This window comes from Neofelis nebulosa, chromosome 5, assembly GCF_028018385.1.
Source record: "Neofelis nebulosa isolate mNeoNeb1 chromosome 5, mNeoNeb1.pri, whole genome shotgun sequence".
Taxonomy (NCBI): domain Eukaryota; kingdom Metazoa; phylum Chordata; class Mammalia; order Carnivora; family Felidae; genus Neofelis; species Neofelis nebulosa.
The window spans coordinates 36,887,976-36,912,985 of record NC_080786.1 but is presented as its reverse complement, the minus strand read 5'-3'; the positions used below and the strand labels follow the sequence as shown (position 1 = coordinate 36,912,985).

The 25,010-nt window shown below is 43.4% G+C and overlaps 1 protein-coding gene across 4 annotated transcripts in view; it reads right to left on the bottom strand.

Moving 5' to 3' along the window:
* Positions 1-2,601: 2,601 nt before the first annotated feature.
* ZBTB38 (zinc finger and BTB domain containing 38) overlaps positions 2,602-25,010 on the bottom strand; it is a 172,567-nt gene continuing 150,158 nt past the window's right edge. For 2 of the 4 annotated variants that reach the window (XR_009261820.1, XR_009261821.1), the window contains 2 exons: positions 20,629-20,763; positions 2,602-5,084 (listed from right to left, as the gene is read on the bottom strand). The gene's annotated coding sequence lies outside the window, so the exon portion shown is untranslated. Of the gene's footprint in view, positions 5,085-20,628; positions 20,764-21,930; positions 22,709-25,010 lie in introns of those variants that run through there. The other 2 variants (XR_009261823.1, XR_009261822.1) reach the window with 2 other exon arrangements.

The window sequence follows — 25,010 nt, the reverse complement described above, 5'->3', positions numbered from 1 at the left end:
TTACAGATAAGTGGATAAGCAAAATATGGTATATCCATATAATGGAATATTATTCAGCCTTACAAAGGAAGGTAATTCTGACACATGATACATTATAGTTGAATTCTGAGGATACGCTAAGGGAAATAAGCCACAAAATGACAAATACCATATGATTCCACTGCTATGAAGTGCCCAGAGAGTCTAAGATTGTCACAGACTGGACAATATTTTATTTGTCTTTGACTCATTAGTGCACAATAAAACACAGAAGAACATAGAAGGCACTTACTAAATGTTTGATGAATGATGAATGAATGCATGCATGAATGAATGAATGAGCAAATGAATGAGAGATGGCCTGTTCAGAGAAGCTGCTAATAAATGATCTCCGAATGCTGAATCTAAAACCCACAAGGGAAACCAGAGTAGACCACATAACCATACTGGGCTGAGCCTGGGCTTTGTAGAAAGCTTAGGTGCAGAGAAAAGGCAACATCTCAGAAGTCAGATGAGGAAGGAGAAGGGGAAGGAGGCAGGGTGAGGGGTTTGCAATCCTCCCCCTGGGCTGGGGCTGTGTACGTAACAAGCAGCTGATTTGGGGCAGAGATAGCCAGGAGAGCAGAAGTTCATAGGTCGGGAACTGGTCTACTAGGGGGCTAGATTGAAACATTTTCAAATTTTGTAAGTTGTAGGAGCAACAAAACTTTGATTTCAAAGTTGCAAGTTGTTTTCATTTTTGCTATTATGATCTAACTTCCAGGCAGCCACATCAGCCTGCAGGTACACATGAAATCCTATTAACATCACTAACTCAAAAGTTCTTGGTCTTGCCTCCATCTTCCACTTGCCCAAATAATTTAAACTCTCCCCAATTACTTATTTCCAAAAGTGTCCAAGGGATGTTAGACTTACCATTGGTAGAATGGGGGTTTCTGGGTTTGTTATGTCTTTCCTTTCCTGCCCTAGCTTCCCTTTGTCACTGTGTCTGCCCAGGAAGTAGCTTGAGGGACTTTCGCCACTTTATGGTGCCTGCTGTGAAAATGTCAAGGCCCAAGCCCAGAACATTGTCCTTCAGAGCTCACAAAATGCTTCTAGCGGTCAGCAAATCTTGTAAGAATGGCCACCTCTCCAGCTAGGCCCCTAAGTAGCACTGCTTGGGCTCAGAATCTCTCATAAAATCAACTCTTAGCCCTAGTCCTCATCTCTTTCCTTTGGGCCTCCAACTAGTCTAAGATGCCAGGTTGGAAACAGGAGAGTTTTATGTTATAGTTAACTCAACAGATACTCCCCACCTCCTTCTCCTTTGCAGCCTCCACTATGGAGGTCAATAAAGCTAAATATTGCTTTTCTGGCCACCCTGGCAGCCAGGGTTGGTTATATGACTCAATGAGACATGAGAGGGAGTCTTCTTTGTGCTTCCAGAAGAATAGTTTTGCTTTTCTTGTTGGGAGAATAGATGAGTCTGTTGCCACACCTTCTCCCTGTGTGCCCCACCCCCCCCCCCCACCGCCTTCTTCTTTCATTGAACATGGATACAATGCCTGGAAATGCAACAGCTGTCTTGTGACTATGACCAAAAGACCAAGTGAATTCTTGTCCCTGAGATATTTGAGCCTCTGCAACCAGCTTTGAATTTCATTCCTCCAGGCTTCTGGTGAGAGAAAAAAAAAATAGATGCCTATTTGTTTAAGGTACCATTTGTCAGTCAGTGAAGCCAAAAGCATGATCCTAGCTGTTACAAATTTGACTTTTGCACATCATGTGCTGACACTATGAAACCATCTCTTATAATCCAAGTTGTTCATTCATAAATCACCTGATGCACACTGCTCATCACTTGGTGGCTGTGCATGCCATTTGCTGCTACTGGAGGAAGGAGTCAGGTCTCCACCAAACTGGGGGATATCTAAAGGCAGTTATTTAGGTGGCATTTTTGCTAGGATCAGGCCTGGTGGCAATCTCCCTCTGGCACTGTGTCCTGTCTCTGACTTCTTGACATGGCCCTACAGAAAAATGTATAGGTTAAGGACAACGCAGCGCTGTATTCCAGCCCTCACAGTGTGGACCCCAATGAAAGGACAGATGCCTGAATTAACCTCCCAAGGTCAAGGGTGTTGGTAGTCTTCTCCTAAGTCACTGCTTCCCATTTAAAATTAAAAAAAAATTTTTTAACGTTTATTCAATTTTGAGAGACAGAGAGAGACAGATCATGAGCAGGGAAAGGGCAGAGAGAGGGAGACACAGAATCCGAAGCAGGCTCCAGGCTCTGAGTCGTCAGCACAGAGCCCGACGCCGGGCTCGAACTCACAAACTGCAAGATCATGACTGGAGCCGAAGTCGGTCGCTCAACTGACTGAGCCACCCAGGTGACCACCCCACCCCATCTTCAATTTAAAATAGAGTGAGATTGGGGGCGCCTGGGTGGCTTATTCGGTTAAGCCTCCAACTTGGGCTCAGGTCATGATCTCACGGTTCGTGGGTTCGAGCCCCAGGTCGGGCTCTGTGCTGACAGCTCAGAGCCTGGAGCCTGCTTTGGATTCTGTGTCTCCCTCTCTCTCTCCGCCTAACCCATTCATATTCTGTCTCTGTCTCTCTCAAAAATAAACATTAAAAAAAAATAAAATAGAGATCAGGAATGTCATGAGAGAATAAAGTCCTCTCCCCTTAAAACATTTAAAAGTAATATTTTTGTTGTTGCAAACTGTATTTTATGTAATTTTGAAGACTTTGGCATTTATTTCATAAAACTGAATTCCAGGGAAAAAACATGGATATTCAGCCACAAAAGAAATAGGAAGTGTGATAAGCTGGTGACCTATTTGAAATAATTGAGTCGATATGGCCACTAAAATGGAAGCCTCTAGTTTGCTGTGTTATTGCTTTAAGCCACGTGAGGTCATCCTTATGAGGATACTCTAGGGCTATCTGTGCAGATATGGAGGAAAGGCTGATGGAGAGGGGCCAGGAAGAGTGGAATCAAAATCCAAAGGCATTTACTACTGCATTTGAATGGAGGGCCAGATGTACCACTATCGCTTAACACCCTTACCCCAAATAATCCTTCTTAGTAGATGTCTTATCTGCAGCCACACCAAACAAATACTTTAGTGAAATTGCTGGGGGCAGAGGGGGGCGGCTCTGAGGATCTTCTAGTAGTGAGCAAAAGACGGAGAGAAGCAATAGTTGCTCATACTGATCACACCTGAAATGTAATAGCTATTTTGTCTGGTGTGCTAGTTTGGTGTATATTTACATTGAGAGTAGAAATATGTGTTAAGGCTTTTCGTCAATTTTCTGGAAACCTCCGAATATTCAACTTTATTTTTCCATGGAGTCTGGAATTCTACAATAGGAACTCTCCTAACTTAAAGGTTTTTAGGAACCCAAAATCTATGATTTGCATAATAGTACTGTATGTATTTAATGCTGTTTAAGAATTAATATCACAGGGCACCTGACTGGCTTAATTGGTAAAGTGTGTGACTCTTGATCTGGGGGTCGAGTTCAAGTCCCACATTGGGTGTAGAGATTACGAAAAAAAAAATAAACTTAAAAAAAATTAATATTGCCAAGCTTGATAAAATGTTTAAAATGAAAAAAGCTAGGGCACCTGGGTGGCTTAGTCAGTTAAGCGTCCGACTTCAGCTCAGGTCATGATCTCATGGTCCGTGAGTTTGAGCCCTGTGTTGGGCTCTGTGCTGACAGCTCAGAGCCTGGAGCCTGCTTCGGATTCTGTGTCTCCCTCTCTCTCTGTCCCTTCCACGCTCACACCTCTCTCTCTCTCTCCCCCAAAAGTAAATAAACATTAAAATAATAATAAAATGAAAAAAAGCTGTCTTTCATGTAGTGTTTGGGAAGAGAAGATATAAGGAGACAACAGCTCCTTCCTCCATTTTTCTATACCAGGTCTTCTCAACTGTGGCACTATTGACATTTTGGCTGGGATAATTCTCTGCTCTTGGGGACTGTCCTGTACGTTGTAGGACGTTTAGCAACATTTCTGGCCAACAGCATCTCCCGGTTGTGATAACCAAAAATGTCTCCAGACATTGCTGAGTGGCCTCTAGGAGGCATGATCACCTCCCATTGAGAATCCGTGCTCTATATGAATACATCTTCAGTAAAATGGCAGGTGTCTGTGTTTGTAAACCTGCCAAAAACTGCAATCCATGTGGTGCAGACCCTGAGTAGTAGGGTTCAAAAAAGCAAAGTCCTGGTAAGAATTCTACTTTAAAAAAATTTATTTATTTGTTTATTTTGGTGGGGGGCAGAGAGGCAGAGAGAGGGCGAGAGAGAGAATCCCAAGCAGCTCCACACTATCAGCGCAGTGACCACCACGGGGCTCGATCTCACAATCCATGAGATCATGACCTGAGCTGAAATCAAGAGTCGGATGCTTAACCGACTGAGTCACCCAGGTGCCCCAGGAATTCCACTTTTAAATCTCCAGGAATATGAATGGGATCCAAGTATGTAATCCACAGCATCTTTCACCAAAATACTTTTCCTCTTCTCTAATATTCAACCATTCCATTCCTCACTCTCGTCCCCCCCCAGTAGTGTGCTCTCCCATCCACCCACTCTCTCCCTTCTTCTCCCTCTCCTACATGATGCATCTGAACACATTCATGCCCCCTGCTCTCCGTGGCCTCTTTTATTCTTTCTCCTTGCAACCTACCCGTGTGGCTTATACCACTTCCATCCCTCTCCCCTCCCCCTGGTTGTGTGGTGGAATTCCCAAAGATCTGGTCTGGACCCTGCAAGCTCTTCTCCACAGTTGGGTGTGGGTGGATGGGAGGAACTGAGCAGCTAAGCGGCACCACATTTAGCAACAGGGAGGAGGACGGGAAGAGCTGGCGACACTCCTGAGTGTGAAGGGTTGCAGATTTTTTCACCCTCCTCACAAATGCACAAGAGAAGATGCAGCATTTTCATGTCTCTAAAATAGTTTTTGTCTTCCTGATGAGCCTCTAACCACTGAAGGGAGAGAAAAGTATTCCGGCACATAATTTAAACAGACATTTTAGGTAAATGGTCCTCCTTAGGTAAATGCATCCTCCTTTTCTGTTTCTTCGAGATGGTGGAGTTGTGGCTAGCAGACCCTGCAGGGACAGAGAAAAGATAGGATCCTCAGGTCCATGCAGAATCTTGTGCATCTTTGTTGATTTCTGCTGTGGGTCGGTGGTCTGGACGCTTCCTGGGTTGTATCCAATCCATCTCTGGAAGTTCTGTGAGCTCTGCTCGGGCTGTAACTACAGTACCTAAGGCCTGGTCCCTCCTGTCTTGGAAGGCCTGCTTCTGCTCCCTGATGACTCAGTCTCTGCTCTGGCTGCTGCTGCAGACCCCACATCCTCCATCTGGCTCTTGCCTAAGGTGTCCACCCCCAGTCTTACTGCTGATTCACCTTTTCCTTGGCCTATGCTTGGAGGCCTGCTGGCTCTCGATTCAGCTACTTTCCAGGCCTCTTCTCTGGAGCAGATGGGAACTCCTTGGTCCAATTTATTCCATACTGGTCCTGGAGGCAGCCCAGGAAATCACATTTTGCTTCTCTCCCAGCAGAATGATGCTATGCTGTTGAGGAAGCCATTCCCGGGGTGATGCCAATCACCTGCAACATCAGGCCCTCTCAGAGTCCCAAAGATGAAGTCTTCGGAAACCCCTAACCTTTCCCCCACCCACCTCACAAACCTCCTTGCTTTGGGTGGAACCAAGAGAAGGGAGATTAGGCTCACCTCTGAGGGCTACGCTACCTTACTTCCCCTTCTTTCTTAGATAGTCCACTAGAACTGATAGGGTAGGCATTCCTCCTTCTCTTCCTCTTTACTCCAGGACTTCCCTTCATAAGAACTCTATGATCAAGTTGGCTTTTGATATGTTAACAAGACAGAGAAGAGAATCTAGACTATCTTTTCTCTTTTACAAAGTCTAGTTTTAAGATAATCTGGCTGAAAAATTCAAAAATCTCATTTGGAAACAGACACTTAACTTTTGCTTTCTCTGTTTCTCTTTTTCTTTCTATTCCTCCTGTAACAATCCTAAGCTTCCCTGAACAACTGGAAACCACTGGAGGTATGGGGGTGGAGAGAGGTCAGCATAAGGAAATATACAAGAAAACAGCATCTTCGTCTATTTCAAAACTATATTATCACCATTATATACGTTGATAATTTTTCATGCCACATGTTATGTTCTAATGTGGTTGTTCCATTGAGGCCTGCAAGGCTGAGACCGCAGCCCTGTGGGTAGACCACATCTGTCCAGTGAATGGCCGGAAGAAGACGTAGGTCCTCAGACAGGAAACCAGACTCTGAGGGCAAATCTTAACAGAGAGAGGAGAAAGGGCTCTTTGCTATCCTTGAACTCACAGGAGCCTCAGGACTAGGACAGTTCTCCTATTTTCTCTCCATGGGGTCAGGCCAGGACTTGCAAAGGGAGACTTCTTTGTAGGGCTGAGCTTCTCTGACTCTACAATTCACAAGTTTGCTGTGCTAACACGGTTTTAATGGGAGGGCCAACACAGGGCTATCAACTTTTTATTCTGCAAAGCAAAATGTTAGAAACAAGCCACTGTTTATATCATCAATGATCTTTTTTTTTTTTTTTTAAGGACCTTTAACACCTAAAAAGTTGGTGATTTTGTTTTAAGGAAGGCATCATTTATTGACAAGAGAAAAAGTCACTTCAGATGCCTGGAATGGCAGGGGGGGAGAGGCATTGAACAGAGGCAGGAAAGGGAGATAGGCAATGTCTCGTCCAGGGTGGACTTCTACTTCTTTGCCTACAGGATTTGCACAAGGACAACTGGGGAGCAAGACCGAAAGAAAGTTACAGCATGTCATGGAGAACCTGAGTGACAGAGAGTGAGAAACTAGAATGTCAGCTTTGAGAGAGCTAGAGTTTCTGACTGTGTCATGAGAAGGGAATTGCCAGGAAGAAAACCATATTTGGGAGATTGAAGTTAAAGGTTTTGTGCAGCCTCTGATGAAATTACTGCATTTTGAGAGAGAGAGCGAGAAGAAGGAAGGGCATTTTGAAGAGAGAGGATGGAACCCATCCCAGGCTTTGGCTGAAGTGTAACATTTCATGGGAGATGAACGGAGCACTTTCCCTCTGTTGGTTATTTTGTCTGTTGGATACCACGGCTGGGCTGATTTTAAAGAGTGCCACAGATACTCCTAATAACTTAATAGATATGCACAGGATAGATTTTAACATTTTAGACAATTCCCTTCTTAGAGAGAGAGAGAGAGAGAGAGAGGGAGGGGGGAGAGAGAGAGAGAGAATGAGTGAGGGAGGGGCAGATAGAGAGGGAAACAGGATCTGAAGCAGGCTCTGTGGCACAGAGCCTGATGTGGGGTTCAAACCCACGAACCGTGAGATCATGACCTAAGCCAAAATTGGACGCTTAACCAACTGAAGCCACCCAGGCACGCCGCCCCCCGATTTTTGCATTTTTAAATTTGACTTTATTTCATCAGCTAAACTTACTATTTTCTTACCTTTTCTCTATTAAATACTAGCTTTGTTTAATGCCATTGTCTACACTTCAGATAAGAGAATCTACATTAAACTGTAGTCCAATATCTGTTACACAAGCATTGTCAGGGAATGGAACAATTAATAAAATTACCTTGTGTGCTCTGCATGAGTCACTTGCAGACACAGACATTTGTGATAGAAATACATTCTATAGTGATGGTGTGGTGATTTCATCAATAAAAGATTATAGAAAAGAAACTTCAGGAACCTGAAGTTCCTTAGTCATTATTGTAAACATCCGTTATTACGCTGGAAAAGAAAGCATGAACATGATAGCTAACAGAATCCTGGCCAAAGATGTTACTAATTATGCTTCATTGGGACACATATATTTTTAAAGGCTATGTGTCAAACACATATGCGCACCTTGGTCTATTCGTCCATTTTAGGAGAAATTCTTATTGACTTCATAATGTTGAGTTCCCTCATCTCTTGTCAGTGGTTTTATTGTGCCAGTGTTAAAACGGAGTTGTTGGCTTGCTTATCTCTACTTCTGGACAGATTTCCAAACTCTTTAAAAAAAATTTTTTTTAACATTTATTTATTTTTGAGAGACTGAGAGAGACAGAGCATTTCACTCTTTAATTCATTGGAAATTAATTTTAGCATATGGTTGGAACCAAACTTTACATATTTCCCCCCCAATAGGCAAGAATCTCAACACCATTTGTTTAATAGGCCATTTGCTTTTCATTGGTTTGTATTCCTTCTTTTATTATAAACTACACAATCCTATATGTAATTACAATTTTATGACTTTCATTTCTGTTCCCTTAATCGGCCTGTCAATTACTGTGCCAATACCACACATATTTGACCACAATAACTATTTAATAACTTTTAATATCTAAGTCTTCCTCATTGCTAATTGCCTTTGGAATTTTTCTCATCTTTTCTTGTTTGCTTTTTCTTCCAGATGAACTATTAGAATCATCTGCCATTTCTCAAAATGCAATGAATAGAATTTTGATTTTCCCCTTACATCTTATTCAACAAGTATGTATGTATGTATGTATGTATGTATTTTTAAAAATATTTTTGTTTTTTTAAGTAATCTCTACACCTAATGTGGGTCTTAGACTTACAACCCCAAGATAAAGAGTCACATGCTCTACTGACTGAGCCAGCCAGGCACCCCTCAACAAGTATTTATTAATTGATATAAAGGAACTCATCAATGTTGACCAAATAATAACGGCAGTAACATTTGCAAGTCTATATTTCCTTATATTTGGAAAGTGCTTTAAATGTACTAGGGGTGCCTGGGTGGCTCATTGGGTTAAGTGTCTGACTTTTGATTTTGGCTCAGATCATGATCTCACCGTCCTGAGATAGAGCCCAGCATCAGGCTCCCATGCCCAGCTTAAGATTCTCTCTCTCCTTTTCCCTCTGCCCTTCCCCCACATGTCCTCTCTCTCCCTCTCTCTTTCTTTCTCTCAAAAAAAAAAAAAAAAACCAAAACCATATTGTTCATCAAGAAGTTTCAGAATACTTGAAAACAAGATAATTAAGGCAGGTGTAAAGAGGGGGAAAAAAATCTCTTCAATGTAAACCTGGAGGGGAATAGGCTGGTTGATTATAAATAGGATTCAGAAAATCAGAAAATTGAAAGTTATATAAGAGGTCAAGGCAGAAATTGGGGAAAACGATACATGGGCTTAGAAAGTCACATACTCTAAAAGGAGACTCAGAGTATTAACAAGTACTGGGTTAACATCTCAGTGGAGGGCATCCTGAGTTCTGGGTTCATGTTCCATGGATCTGAGATAGCAGCTCTGCAACTGGGTTGGATAAACTGTCTTTGTAGGAAGATAGGGAAAAAGTTTGGGTGTGAAAAAGTAAATCAACCATACTATTAAATGCTAGAGTTAAATATAAGTTGCATAATCATCATTATAATTTATATTCGTTATTTATTCTATTGGATAAATTAAGAGATTTTAATTATAAACTAAGATAATGTAATTAAATTTGTAAACAGAGTTTGAATGTTAAGTGAATTTGATTTCCTACATCAATAAGTAAGTTTATTTATTTTTGAGAGAGAGAGAGAGAGAGAGAGAGAGAGCATGAGAGAATGCAAGTGGGGGAGGGGCAGAGAGTGAGGGGGAGACCGATGATCCAAAGCAGGCTCGGTGCCATCAGCACAGAGCCCGATGCAGGGCTCAAACTCATGAACCGTGAGATCATAACCTGAGCTGAAGCTGGACACTCAGTGACTGAGCCACCCAGGTGCCCCAACATCAATAAGTTTCATTTCATGTATTTATTACTTTTTGATGGATTTAGCAAGATTTTTTTTCTAGTTAATATCGTTTTAAAAGTTTTTAAAGTTTTATTTTAATTCCAGCTGGTTAATGTACAGTGTTATATCTCAGGCGTGTAATATAGTGATTCAACACTTCCATACAGCACCCGGTGCTCATCACAACAAGGGCACTCTTTAGTCCCCATCGCCTATTTCACCTATACCCCACCCACCTCCCATCTGGTAACCATCAGTTTGTTCTCTATAGGTAACAGTCTGTTTTTTGGGTTTGCCTCTCTCTCTCTTTTTTTTTCCTCTCTTTGCCTATTTGTTTTGTTTCTTAATTTCCACATATGAATGAAATCATATGGTATTTGTCTTTCTCTGACCTATTTGGCTTAGCATTATACTCTCTAGCTCCAGCTATGTCACTGCAAATGGCAAGATTTCATTCTTTTAAAAAACTTTATTTTAGAGAGAGAGTGAGAAGGGGAAAGGGGCAGAAGAAGAGAGAGAATCTTTAGCAGTCTCCATTCTCAGCACAGAGTCTGAAAAGGGGTTTGATCCCATGACCCTGGGATCATGCCTTGAGCCAAAATTAAGGTTTGGATGCTTGATCAAGTGAGCCACCCAGGCGCCCCAACATGTCATTCTTTTTTATGGCTGAATGATATTCCATTGTATATATCCAGTCATCAACTGATGGACACTTGGAATGCCTCCATATCTTGGCTATTATAAATAATGCTGCTATAAACACAGGGGTGCATGTATCCCTTTGAATTAGTGTTTTTTGGGGCACCTGAGTGACTCAGTCAGTTAAGAGTCTGACACTTGATCTCGGCTCAGGTCATGACCTCACAATTCGTGAGATCCAGCCAAGCGTTGGGCTCTGTACTGATAGCATGGATCCTGCTTGGAATTCTCTGTCTCTCTCTTTCCCTCTCTCTGTTTCTTCCCCCCTCTCTTTCAAAAAATAAATAAACATTTGAATTAGTGTTTTGTATTCTTTGGGTAAATACCCAGTAGTGCGACTGTATAAGGCAGTTCTATTTCTAACTTTTTGAGGAAACTCCATACTGTTTTCCAGAATGGCTGCACCAGCTTGCATTCCTACCAACAGTGCACTAGTGTTCTTTTTTCTCCACATCCTCAACCAACACTTGTTGTTTCTTGTGTTATTGATTTTTGCCATTCTGACAGGTGTGAGGTGATATCTCATTGTATTTGATTTGTTTTCCCTGATGGTAAGTAATAACAGACATCTTTTCATGTGTCCATTAGCCATCTGGATGTCTTCTTTGGAGAAATGTCTGTTCATGTCTTCTGCCCACTTTCTAATTGGATTATTTGTTTTTGGGGTGTTGACTTGTGTAAGTTCTTTGTATATTTTGGATACTAACCCTTTATTTGATATGTCATTTGCAAATATCTTCTCCCATTCTGTGGGCTGCATTCTAGTATTGCTGAATGGTTGGATTTAGCAAGATTTTGTTTGTTAAGTTTATAACTGTTTTATGAGGTAACTGAAATGCCTGAGAGGATTTGACACTAAATTTGTAAATGTTGTCTTAGGGGTGCCTGGGTGGCTCAGTCAGTTAAGCAGAAGGACTCTGGATTTTGGCTCAGGTCAGGATCTCATGGTTCATGGGTTCAAGTCCCATGTCTGGCCCTGTGCTGACAGTGCAGAGCTTGTTTGGAATTCTCTCTCTTCCTCCCTCTCTCTGCCCCTCCCATGCTCACATTCGTTCTGTCTCAAAACAAATTAAAAAACTTAAAAATTCTTGTAAGAAAAATTTGTAAATGTAGTAAATGCTTAAGGGTATTTAGTTAGGTCAATTAAAAAAATGTTTAATGCTTATTTTTAAGAGAGAGACAGAGTCAGAGAGTGAGCAGGGGAGGGGCAGAGAGAGGAGACACAGAATCTAAAGCAGCTCCAGGCTCTGAGCTGTCAACACAGAGCCCGACTCAGGGCTTAGACCCGCGAACCGTGAGATCATGATCTGAGCCAAAGTCAGACACTCAACCGACTGAGCCACCCAGGTGCCCCAGGTCAATTTATAGAAATAGTTATTGTTGGGGGCGCCTGGGTGGGTCAGTTGGGTAAGCGTCCGACTTTGGCTCAGGTTGTGATCTCACGGTCCGTGAATTCAAGCCCCACGTCGGGCTCTGTGCTGACAGCTCAGAGCCTGGAGCCTGCTTCTGATTCTGTGTCTCCCTCTCTCTCTGACCCTCCCCCATTCATGCTCTGTCTCTCTCTGTCTCAAAAATAAATAAACGTTAAAAAAAAAAAAAAAAAGAAATAGTTATTGTTAGGAGAATATCACCTCTCTCAAGGGTGACAGAAAATAATTATTTTTATTTTTATACTTTCGAATGTATGTATTTATGAATAAAACAACTCTGTTTACAAGTGACTTTAAGCTTATTTTTCTAACTTAAATGAACTAAATATTGATTCAGACGCATGTCAACCTGTGTATTTCTTCCTGTGCTCCAAAATCTACTTTGGACCTTAAAAACTCAATTGTAGTAAGATACCCAACTCATCTAGGTTTTCTGGAGACTACTTTGGTTTTAATTTTTTTTTTTCAACGTTTTTTATTTATTTTTGGGACAGAGAGAGACAGAGCATGAACGGGGGAGGGGCAGAGAGAGAGGGAGACACAGAATCGGAAACAGGCTCCAGGCTCCAAGCCATCAGCCCAGAGCCTGACGCGGGGCTCGAACTCACGGACCGCGAGATCGTGACCTGGCTGAAGTCGGACGCTTAACCGACTGCGCCACCCAGGCGCCCCTACTTTGGTTTTAAAACTGGGAAACGTGGCAAACGGGGGCAGGAGGTCACTGTTCTTGGCAGACAATCCTCTGACCTTCACAACAGCCCTGGGGCAACCCGGTGTGAAACCTGTGTGCAGGGTTATTATTCCCATTAACAGAGGCAGCAGCTGGGCTCAGAGAAGTTAGCATGGTTTGGCCAAGGCCATAGTTTGGTTTACAATTTATCCACCTTTCTCACGTCCTTTTTCTACTTAATGTGATTGGTTGATTTACTTCTGAGGTCTTTCCTTCCTCTCCAGTGGAGAACTTAGTTTCTTCCTTCTAGAATAAATGAGTTTTATTTTCACCTGGAGGAGTCATGGTCTAGGATTAACTTCAGCAGTAACCCCTAGAAATTCTTTTGTAGAGACATTCAGGGAGGTTGCCTTAGTCTTTGTAAGATGGGTAGAAACAAAGGTTATGAAGCTGTTCAGTGCATGGATTACAGGGCATTTTAAAAATAATTTTGTTTGTTGATTATTTAAAATATGTTACTACTTATAATTAGCTTTTTAAAAAGTTTTTATTTATTTATTTAGAGAGACAGAAATAGGATGAGTGGGGGAGGGCCAGGGAGAGAAGGGGAGGAGAATCCCGAGCAGGCTCCCCACTGTCAGCATAGAGCCCAAACTGTGAGATCGTGAGCTGAGTTGAAACCAAGAGCCAGATGCTAAACCAGCTAGGCCACCCAGGCACCCCAGTACTTCATTCTTTCATACGGATGAATAATATTCTGCAGTGTGGCTATACCACATTTTATTTATCTTTTCATCCGTTGATGGGCATTTGGATTGTTTATACTTTTTTGGCTATTACGAATCATGCTGACATGAACACTGGCGTACAAGTCTGTGTGTGGATATATACTTTCGTTTCTCTTGAGTATTTACTTAGGAGTGGAATTGCTGGGTCCTCTACTAACTCTATATTCAATATTTTGAGGAACTTCCAGACTGTTTCCAAAAAGGTTGCACCACTTTACATTCCCGCTAGTAATGCATAAGGGTTCCAATTTCTCTACATGATCCCTAAATCTTGTTATTACCTGTTTTGTTGTTGTTGTTGTTGTTGTTGTTGTTGTTTTGTTTTTTCGATTATAGCCATCTAGTGGGTGTGAGGTGGTATCTCATTGCGGTTTTGATCTGCATTTCCCTGACGATTAGTGGCGTGGAGCATCTTTTCATGTGCTTATTAGCCATTTGTATATTTTCTTTGGAAAAATGTCTGTGTAGATCATTGGTCCATTTAAAAAATGGGTTATGTATCTTTTTATAATTGAGTCGTAATTGCACTTTATATATTCTAGATATGTCCTTTACCAGATATATGATTTTAAAATAGTTTCTACCATTCTTAGGGTTCTCTTTGCATTTTCTTTTTTTTTTTTTTTTATTAAAAAAAAATTTTTTTTTTAATGTTTATTTATTTTGAGACAGAGAGAGACAGAGCATGAACAGGGGAGGGTCAGAGAGAGAGGGAGACACAGAATCTGAAACAGGCTCCAGGCTCTGAGCCGTCAGCACAGAGCCCGACGCGGGGCTCGAACTCACGGGCCGTGAGATCATGACCTGAGCCGAAGTCGGACGCTTAACCGACTGAGCCACCCAGGCGCCCCCTCTTTGCGTTTTCTTGGTGATATCCTTTGAATCACCAAAGTTTTTGATTTTGACAATGTCCTATTTTTTTTTCTTTTGCTGCTTTTGCCTTTGGTTTCATATATAAGGTATAATTCACTTTTAAAAGTTATCATGATATGAAAATAGTATTCATTATGTGATAAAAATGAATACATGCTTTTTGTGTATATATTTGATATAATATATTATATATTTTATATTGTAAAAATATTTTATAATTTTATACTTTTACATAATACATATATTTTGTACATGTACTAAATAATTTCAATATCTTGAATATATATATATACATACTCATTGGCTAGAAATCCAGAAAACAAGGTGTGACCTTAGCAGGCCATTGAAGAAGAGAGGAACTTTCTTTTTTCCATTTAGCTAGGTTACTATTTATTATTAAAGAGTACAGTTAGGGAAAGCCAAATGGAAGAGATACTTAGGGCAAGAAATGGGGAAAAGGACATGAAGCTTGTGTGCCCTCCTTGGGCACGTGCCACTTTCCCTGCATATCCACGTTTGCCAACCTGGAAGCTCTCCAAGTTCTATGCTTTTGGGTGTGTTTGTTTGTTCGTTGGTTTGCTAGAGAGGCATCTTCTATCTGGGGCAATTGCTAAAGAAGTTGGAGGAGGAGGGATGGGATCAAGGAGATGGATTTTATCCATGTGAATGGCAACACGGTTGTAACAAGAACAGGAAATTTGAGAAAACTTTTGTGAGTGTCTGCGATCTGAAAACAGTTTTCACCTGGAAGTGGGTTAGGCCCAGGAAGCACCACAAAGAGGTTTTCTAGAATTAAGGAGGAGAAATTCATAGGTTTACTCACAAGTACCATCAGATTTGGTGAATTCTTTAAAACCAGAATTGGTGGAAATTTGTTTTTCTTAGGACTGGACACTAGATGTCTCAGTTACCTTGAGTCTGCAATGAGAAACGAGAAGTTTATAAAAAAAGGTTGGCACGGGGGCGCCTGGGTGGCTCAGTCGGTTAAGCGGCCGACTTTGGCTCGGGTCATGATCTCGCGGTCCGTGAGTTCGAGCCCCGCGTCAGGCTCTGTGCTGACAGCTCACAGCCTGGAGCCTGTTTCAGATTCTGTGTCTCCCTCTCTCTGACCCTCCCCCGTTCATGCTCTGTCTCTCTCTGTCTCAAAAATAAATAAACGTTAAAGAAAAAATGTTGGCACAGGAACCGAGCTATTTAATCTTGTATATGATGTGGCTTTTTATCTGGGGTATTGGAATTTCATTTCAATTAAACTTTTTTTTTTGAAACCTGGCTACAGATAGTTGTTACCTTTGAAATTCTTAACTAAGAACTCATTAAAATATCGGTAATGTACTGTAATTTCCTGGATGAGGAAATTAAATGAAAGATATTTAAAGATCTGCTGAGAGACTTAGATGAAAGTGGAATTGGGAATCAGGGTAGAACCAGAAATTACCAGCTCCCTACATCGTCCTCTAGAAAGCAGTTATTTCCACTGAGCAATGTACAAGATCTTTGTTAATAGAAAAAAAGAAAATGCTCTAGATGAGACAGATATATTTAACAGACGTATGATGTGGAGAGAGAAGCACTGGATTAGGAGCCCAAAGATGTGATTTTTTAAGAGTTAAATCACTGCTTTTATGTTCCAAGATGCCATTCAAATTCTCTCCATCTGGGCCTTGTTTTCCTCCAGCCTCTAGAGAGTTCAACATTCTTTTCCTGGAGGAAGAACTCAAGAACCAATGGAATTCTCATGGCCAATATACAACTTACTATTGTTTTGGGGAATGACAAGGGTCAAGAAAGGCATATCCATTAAACTATAAAACGTTTGTCTATGTGTCCCTGAAATTATCTTCAGTGCCTCTAATGGTACACATTTCCTGTTCTTGGGGGAAGTGGGCTCCAATTATTGCAGGCAAGTGTGGAGACAAGGAGAAAGGATGAGGGTAGCAAAACACTGAAGAAGGTAGAAAAGAGGCCAAGAGAGCCCATGAGAGTGATTATGATCCAGCATACACCAGTTCTTTCACTCAGTTGGTCCCAGGCACTCCTCCCAAACCTGGGAGGGAGGGAAAAGAGTGCCACCATGTGGACTCAGGGTGATCCCTGGGGGTGAACTGATCACAACAGGTACAACTCACTCTCTGGCCCCTCTGGCCCTGCCACTTCTCTCCTGCTCATTCACATATGCTAATCCTGATCTCCCTCTCTAACACACACACACACACACACACACACACACACACACACACACTACATCCAGGGTAGCCTTGGTCCTGCCCGCATAACTGCAGAGAGAGGGTGGGAATAAAAGGCTAATTGTTAGTACATGAGCCTCTTAGGTGACATTTTTGGTACTTCCTGGGAAATCACCCCTTGCCCTCGGTCTCTGGCCCTCCCAGGGTCATTGCCCACCCCCACATGCCTCCCTCACAGAGTCATTTATCCAGGCTCATGTGGGTGTGCTCTTGAGGTGGAGCTAGCAAGGGAAGCTGAAGGGTACTCAGTCCTGGTCCCAGACTGCTGAGTTTCACTAAGAAGGAACAAGTGATGGCTGTTCTGCCAGGCCACACAATGAGCCGCTTTCTCCGAGAGCCATGACCTTTACCCAGGAAGAGGCCGACACACTTATCAAGTCTCTACATTTGCTGGAGAGAATCTGTGGTAAACAGAGCAAGAAGGCCTTCATTGTCACCGATAGCCTGTAGAAGCTACTAGAGCTTTATATGCAGGGCCCTTGGTTGCCTGGTCAATGGCTATCATCCAATTTTACTGTGGAAATGGATTATTTAAAGTTAAAAAATAATTTATTTAGTTGAATTTGGATTGGTCTGGATGATCGCCAGTGACTGCCAATGTGTCCATGCCATAGAAAACATGCTGGTTGCCCCCTCATAATTTTTGTCTTCACTTCCCATGCTCAAAGAACCCTGATTTCGTACAGTTATTTGGTGACCATGAGTCAATCCCAGAGGCTAACCCTTATTGCAGCCATGCTTTTCTTCCTTGCCGGCGATTGGTCTAAATTGTGGACTGCTGAGGGCCTTTGAGGCAGGGAGAAAGTGCTGCCATGCTGCCCTTTCTTCTTGCTTTTGGACTTGTGTGAGGGTCTGATGCTCTGGCCATCTTCTGAGGGTAGGTACCATAGGCAGAGCTGACAGATGTGAATAAAGGCCCAAGTCCTTACTGATACAACTGAGATTTAGAGATGCCTACTTGGGGACATCTTGCTAAGCTGGCTTTTCTATGGATTGCTGTCCAAAGCATCTTAAATGATACACATGCTTTCCCCCTACCTGATTTAACATTATCAGGCATAACACAAACCCTTCAGCCAACAATTTAGAAACACTCTGCTTTCCTCGTGGCTTAAAGCAGTATGCTGGAATCCAGAGGGTCTCTAAGCAGTTTGTGCAGTTATACTACAGTGGAACCGGAAATTGATTTGAACAACAAGCATCTGGTTGGATGGCCAGGGAATCTTCTTTCCTGTCAAGACAACAGCCCAATTTCCTCAGAACCAGCTTTCTTCTTTGTTTAGTTCTTTTACTCTCCCTGAAGGATTTGGAATTGAGACCCATCCACCCACTCATCGATCCATCCATCCATCCACCCCTCCAGTAAGTATCTATTAAACCCTCTCCACGTGCTCATTTACCAGCGCATGCTGAGGACACAATGATGACCGTGGCAGTGCTGTGGGCCATGGAGGCACCGTCAGAGGCAGTCCTGGGGAAACTCAGCCTAAAAAGATTTAGCCGCGGCCAACCACGCAGAGCCACTGCATCAGGTGTGGGGTGAAAGGCACACTGCAACAGGGATCTAGGTGCCACTGCATGGAAACATCCAGAATGGGGTCACTGGCTTGGAGGAAATCTCTGGGGATTGCTGCCTCACTAACAGTCGCTTGACAGATGAGGACACAGACCCAAAGGGAACAGATCATTTGTTCTACATATGAAAATCCATCAAGCTGTACACTTAAGATTTGTGCTCTGTGCTGCGGGCATGTTTAACTTCAGTTAAAAAACCCAAAAAGGATCAAAAGCAGAAATGATCCCTAGATACACTTTTTTTTTTTTTTTTAATTTAACGTTTATTTATATTTGAGAGAGAGAGGGAGACACAGAATCGGAAGCAGGCTCCAGGCTCCGAGCTGTCAGCCCAGAGCCCGACGCGGGGCTCGAACTCACAAGCCATGAGATCATGACCTGAGCCGAAGTCGGATGCTCAACCGACTGAGCCCCTAGATATACTTTTTTAAAGTGTACTGATTTAAGTAATCTCTACACCCAAGGTGGGGCTCAAACTCACCACCCAGAGTCGCAACTTGTACCAGTTGAGCCAGCCAGGCGCCCCCCACCCTATTTTTTAGCATCACTTAAGGAAGGGAATAAAGGCAGAACTTTGAATAAAGAAAGGGGAAAGCAGTGATACTTTACACATCTAAATTAGTGATTATGGGAATGATCCAATTTCTCATCTCTTTCCTGCTAGAAGCTCTTCTACATCTAAAGTCGAAGTTTTAGGGGCACCTGGGAGGCTCAGTCAGTTGAGCTCAGGTCATGATCTCGTGGTTCGTGGGCTCAAGCCCCGTGTCGGGCTCTGGGCTGGCAGCTCAGGGCCTGGAGCCTGCTTTGGATTTTATGTCTCCCTGTCTCTGCCTCTGTCTCTCTCTCTCTGAAAAACAAACAAACAAACATGAGAAAAACTTTTAAAGTTGAAGTTTTAACTTCAACGTCAATGAGATGCTTGTAAATGTGTATTGTTTTCTGTAGGTGATATGCAGTGGGAATGCTGGTACCCCTGTGTTGATCTTAAGAGTTCAGATTCATGCCTTGAAGTTGTTGGCTCCCACTCTGGAGCCAGGAATGGTCAGAAAGATTCAGAATAGTCCAGATGTTTGCGAGGGAGCAAGCTTCAGGGGACTCCTGAAGCGGGAGCAGCTTGCTCTGGCCAATTGGGTTTATCTCGGATCAACCTCAACACAAAGAACCCTAAGGGTATCAGACGGCAGAGGTGGCTCCAAGAACACTTACCTCATCTCTTCCACCCCAGGGGGCACGGGAGTGCAGTTCTAATCGGCACAAAGGGAGTTTGTTGGCACACGGAAAACCTAGGAGTAAAATTAACTTCAGGTATGGCTGCGTTCAGGGCTCAAACAATGTTATCAGCACCCAATTTCTCTCCACTTGAGGTTCTTACACCATATCAGTTATAAATTCAGGAGCTTCAAGGTGGCCCCACAAAGCTCAGCTGCCGAGAAGAATCCAGTATCTCTGGACTCTATCTTTTCAGCTCCAAGTCTCGCCTGGGGTAGAAACACACCTTCTCTCCTACAACTTTCCCGGGAATCTTAAGTCTCATTGGCTCTGGGTGAGTCACATGCACACTGCTGAGCCAATCGCTGTGACTGTGGAAAATGCAATTGATTGACTTAGGCCTAGGTCACATGCTTCTTCCTCAGACCTCTTCCCAGGCTAGTGGGCGGCTTCCTTCCTCTCCCTGGGGGTTCCTGCTGCCACTGTACCCCTGTACCTCCTTCTGGTTTTTCAGGACCATCACACATCTGTGGCCTGGTGGCTGTGAGGTGCAATTGCATGGCTGCCGGGGTGGAGAACAGGCCATACGATGTATCTTAATGGCTTGAGAAGTTAGTATTCTCACTTGGCCTCTGAGGCTGGCAGCATCTTAGCCCCTGCCAGTATATAAGGTGGGTGCTGTCATATGGCAGGTCATAGTTTGTTTTTTTTGTGTTTTTGGCCCTACTATTCTCTCCCCCATCCTATAGATGCAGTTTCTTCCCCTCCACCCTTAATGGACAGATGACCACTCATAGCATCTCGTGCCACTACAGAATGCTGGCAAGTAGGTCTGATGTATGCAGCTAGTCCAAGGCTAGCTATAGGCCCATCGGCGGCTCCTAAATGCCCCTCATTCTTTGCAGGCAGTCAACAGGTGCCTTCTCTTTTCACCCCTCTCACTGGGTTGTCTGACTCCATGCCATACCACAGCACCCATCCCTGCATTACAGGGGTCTTTGCATATTACCTCAGGCCACTGTGTGTGTGTTTACCTGTGTGTGTGGTGGGGTCGCTTCCCAGTAATTCACGCAAGAGGCAGATACAACTGGTTTATGGGATGGGCTACACCTGGTCAAGTGCAAACCAGGGATGAAGCAGAACCTGATGTTCTGTGTTTCAAGTTATTGCCCGTCTTATCCTGAGTATTAACTTAATGTTAAACTAAAAACTCTTAGGTTTGGGATATGAAAGGGTAGGTACTACCTAGGAAAACTGTTGATAGCATGCACACACTTTTGTTATGGCAACACTGACCGTTACTTCCTTCAATATGTAAAGCAGGGAGCAAGTGAATGGACAGGAGCTGGAAGAAGAGTGGGCACAACCTTACTGGGATTGGCCTCCTGCCTGGGCTGCTGCTAAATCGCAAGCTGGAGCGTCAGTGACCTCTGCTGGCAAGATTTTTTCCTCGGCTCTGCAGAAAGGATGGAGTCCCCTCCACGGTTCGTGTGTCCGGTTCAGTGTTCTTGAAAGAGAAACCATGAGATTTATGTCTATTGGGGGTAGGGCAGACTGGGCTTTCATGCTAAACTTTTACTGGGGGTTGGAGGCTACAGCAGGCAGCAATCTAGGCACAGATCCTACCCCAGCCTCCATCAGCCCTCTTTCAAACGCTGACAGCTTGTTTACGTTACTCGCTTTCCAAATATAAACATGCTTTCTTTTTTAAATAAATATGCTTTCAAAAAGAACGCATTCAAAAACAAGTTTCGCATAAACAGGTTTATAAACTGTCTTAAGAACATGTTTGCAAATTGGCAAAGGGAGGTGGAAACAACTGTCAAAACAAGTTCACTTTTTAATGTGTAGTATGTGTCGGGGTGGGGGGTGTGGGGGTGGGTTGAGACATCCTTTCCCAGCACCTTCCCAAATCGCACACCTCGCCACGTGCCATCTCATGCACAAAAACATGTGAAACGCTGTTGTGGGACAAGGCCTGAGCCTGCCTCTAAGCCAGGCAGACCTTTTTACAACTGTCCAGGTACGTCCTTAATCGGAGACTTGAGGCTGGAAAGCTGGATGGCAAAGTCGCAGCCATCATGACAGGTCTCGAGGGTCATGCTGATACAGTCAGTGACTAAGCAGCTCTTGCCCCTGCAGGACCTCGTGGTGGGCACTTGACCTCTCCTAGCCCACCCTCCCTTCTCTGAATGTTGCGTTTCCGGTTAGGATCGGGCCTCTGCAGCTATCTTCGACAGGGCTCTGTCCCTTTAACCAGAGCTAATTGGATCCAGACTAAACTGACCAAAGGGAACCAATTTCTTCCACGGGGGTTGGAGGAGGGCAGGAATCAGATATTCTTTTCCAGAATTGGCAATTAGTGCACAGGGACGGCAGTCAGTCTCTGATAGACGCTTTGTGAGGTCCTGTGGGCCTGGCCAGCACCTTGCACTGTGGGCAGGGAGACACAGAGAAGGCTGGGAGCACAGAGAGAACGAATTAAGGTGGCACGAAGGGGGCTCAGAGATGAGGTGGAGGGCTTCCTGGTTCCAACTTTCATCCATCCATCTTAGGTTCTTCCCTTGTTTCCTTCCCACATCCCATTTTTGCCTAAACAACAAAAGACCCTGAAGACAGAGGCACTTCTGTTTAGTTTGCATTGAATACAGAGCAAAATGTTCTGAAGACTTACGCTTGAGAGCTCAGAATTTGAATTATGTTGATTCAAGCTACCAGGAGACTCAGAAGGGATTGGAGCTTCTGTTCATTGGATTTTCTAGATGAGAGTTAAGCAGAAAACCCTCTTCCTGTTTGTTTCCATCTTTGTTATAAAAGTTGGTCTAAAATGCGCGAATAAAGAAAAGATTGGAAACAAATGTAGGACACTTATACAATACATACAATAGAGTACTCATACAATAGAGTACAATGTAGGCATAACAATACATACATTAGAGACTCATACAATAGAGTACGATATAGGCATAACAAGAAGAAGACAGACCCCCGTGTCCCCCGAAAGGCTCTCCATGATATTGGAGATTATTGGATATTATTATTGTTAAATAAATTAAGTACTGAATGCTATGTGTAGAGTTCTCACATTTGTGTAAAAAAGGAAGGAAACAAAAATATATAAGTTCATATAATATATATAGCTAATATATAAAATATACATATATGCTTGGATATGCATAGGATGTCTGTGGAGGACTACCCAAGATCTAGAACAGTGCATGCCTCCTGGGAGAAACCTTGGGGCAGAATGCGAGGATAACTTATTTTTCTCTGTGTCCCCTTTCACTGTATTTGAAAAAAAATTTTTCTTTTACCATGTACCAGCTCATTAAATACGTACGTAATGAATAAACACCTACCAATGCATTAGCCTGCTTTCCCCTTTTATTAAGCAGAGAGCAGTCATTTCTGTTAACCAAGAGAATTCCTGGGCTCACCTATTCTGATATGTTTGCATTCATCTGTAAAAGTCATTGAATGATCAAACATAAGCGGTGAGGAGTGAAGGCTCGGTGTTCCTCGGGCAGCACGAGTGAGGCGGGGAGTGGAACAGGCAGGGGTGTAGTTGCAGAGGAAACAATATCCCAGCTTGAGGATCTGCTAGTAAACTGAGTTCTCATTTCCTATGTAGATTCTCATCACTGTGAGTGAAGTCCTTGGGCGCGGGCCTTTCTGCCTCTATTAAATGGTGAAAACAATACCTTCTTTCCCGGTTCTTGCTCAGATGAAAGCATTTGGCACAAGTCCCTTGCTCAGTTAGTTTTAGCCAAACACAGTGTGTTCTGTGGTCATTTTGATGGACTTTTCTTCAGCATGTCCCAGAAGGAGGGGCATAAAACCTCTATTCGTAGAGATTACGATGATGTTGGATGTTCTGGGTTTGAATTCAGACTGCTGTTTGGAGGAAGTTATTATTAGATGTGTCTCGTGGCGCCTGGGTGGCTCAGTCGGTTAAGCGTCCAATTTCGGCTCAGGTCACCATCTCGCAGTCCGTGAGTTCGAGCCCCGCGTCGGGCTCTGCACTGATGGCTCAGAGCCTGGAGCCTGCTTCCGATTCTGTGTCTCCCTCTCTCTCTGCCCCTCCCCCGTTCATGCTCCGTCTCTCTCTGTCTCAAAAATAAATAAACTTAAAAAAAAAGTAAAAAAAAAAATGTGTCTCTGTTCTCTTTGAAGATTTTGCGGGGAGTGGGGACTTTATTCCCTTCAGCATAGGCATCTTTGCCGTCAGTTGGAGAGAACCAGTCTGAGACTGAAGCCAGTAGAGAGGAAAGTAGAGCAGAGAGAAATGGGAGAGATAGGAGAGACAGAGAGAAAGAGAGAGAGAGAGAGAGAGAGAGAAAGGAAAGAGACAGTACCATTTTTCTTAAGCCCTCACATCCTGCTTTGCTTAAAGCCAACTATTCTGTCCGTGGCAGCTGAGAGGGTCGTGGCTCAGTTTCCTTGTCCTTGTGATGAGAAGTAGAAATCCAGTATACTAGAACAAGGTTATGTGTTGCCCACCTGCCAGCCACCCCCAACCTGATCGATATGGTCTGAAGGTGGGGCTGAGAAGCGAGGGAGAGGTGATTTCTAAAGGAAATTCAGGTGCTTTCACCATTAGACTAGAAGAGGACTCAGCAGGAAACCCCAGAGATGTCCACCAGGAAAACCCAGAGCTGTCCACCACACTTAGCAGGACAGATGGGGGGCTTAGTTCTACTTCTGTTGTGGCTGCTGATGCCCCTTCCCATTCTAAAGAAACTCTTCCCCATTAGGGTGACCAGTCATCCTGGGTTTTCCAAGACTGACCTGGTTTAAGCACTGAAAAGCCCCGCCTCTCGGGAAAACCCTCCTTCCTGGACACACAGTGACGGTCGGTCACCCTGGAATGGAGAATCAGCACCCTTAGCAGAGGACTCATGTTTGGCATTGCTGTGCTGATGCTGGAAACACAGCTAAATCAGGAAGCTCTGGACTCTGCCTGGAGGAGCGTGCCGTCTGAGGGAATTGAAAGGTGGGAAGGTGGAATTGAAAAAGGATTTTGCCAGAGAGCTGTGGGGCCGGACTGAGGCAAAGGCAAGCCGAGGTCTGACGGTTGGTCTCACAAAACACCTCAAGGAAGAAGCTTTCTTTAGAAGGGACTTTTGACCTAGACATTGAGAAATGATCATGTCTGTGGGTGGGGGCGGAGTGGCGTGAGAATGGACCTTTCAGTATTGCTAGGAACTTGTACTCAGACACAGTGTGATGAAAAGCCAGATTCTCTGGGGAGTGGTGACAGCCCCCCGAAGTTCAACAAGGTCAAAGGCAAGAGTACAGATGGAAGCCTATGCAGTGGACTCTCGAACAATGCAGGGACTGGGGACCTGACCTGTGTAGAACCTTTGACTCCCGAGAAACTTAACCACTAATAGCCTACTGTTGACCAGAAGCCTCACTGATTATATAAACAGTCAATTATGTATATGTTGTAGATGTATTACATACTGTATTCTTATAATAAAGTAAGCTAGAAAAATCTTATTAAGAAGACCATAGGAAAGAGAAAATACATTTATAGCACTGTACTGTATTTATAAAAAGAATCTGCATATAAGTGGATTCACACGGTTCAAACTCGTGTTGGTTGAGGGTCAATGGCAGTATATCATGTATCTAAATTTGAAGGTTATAAGTCAGGTGAGTAAGCTCTTAATTAAATATGCTCTATTCTCTTCTTTCGGTAAACATACCTTCCTAACAATCTGGGAGGCCAGGTTTGGATTTAGAGGACCC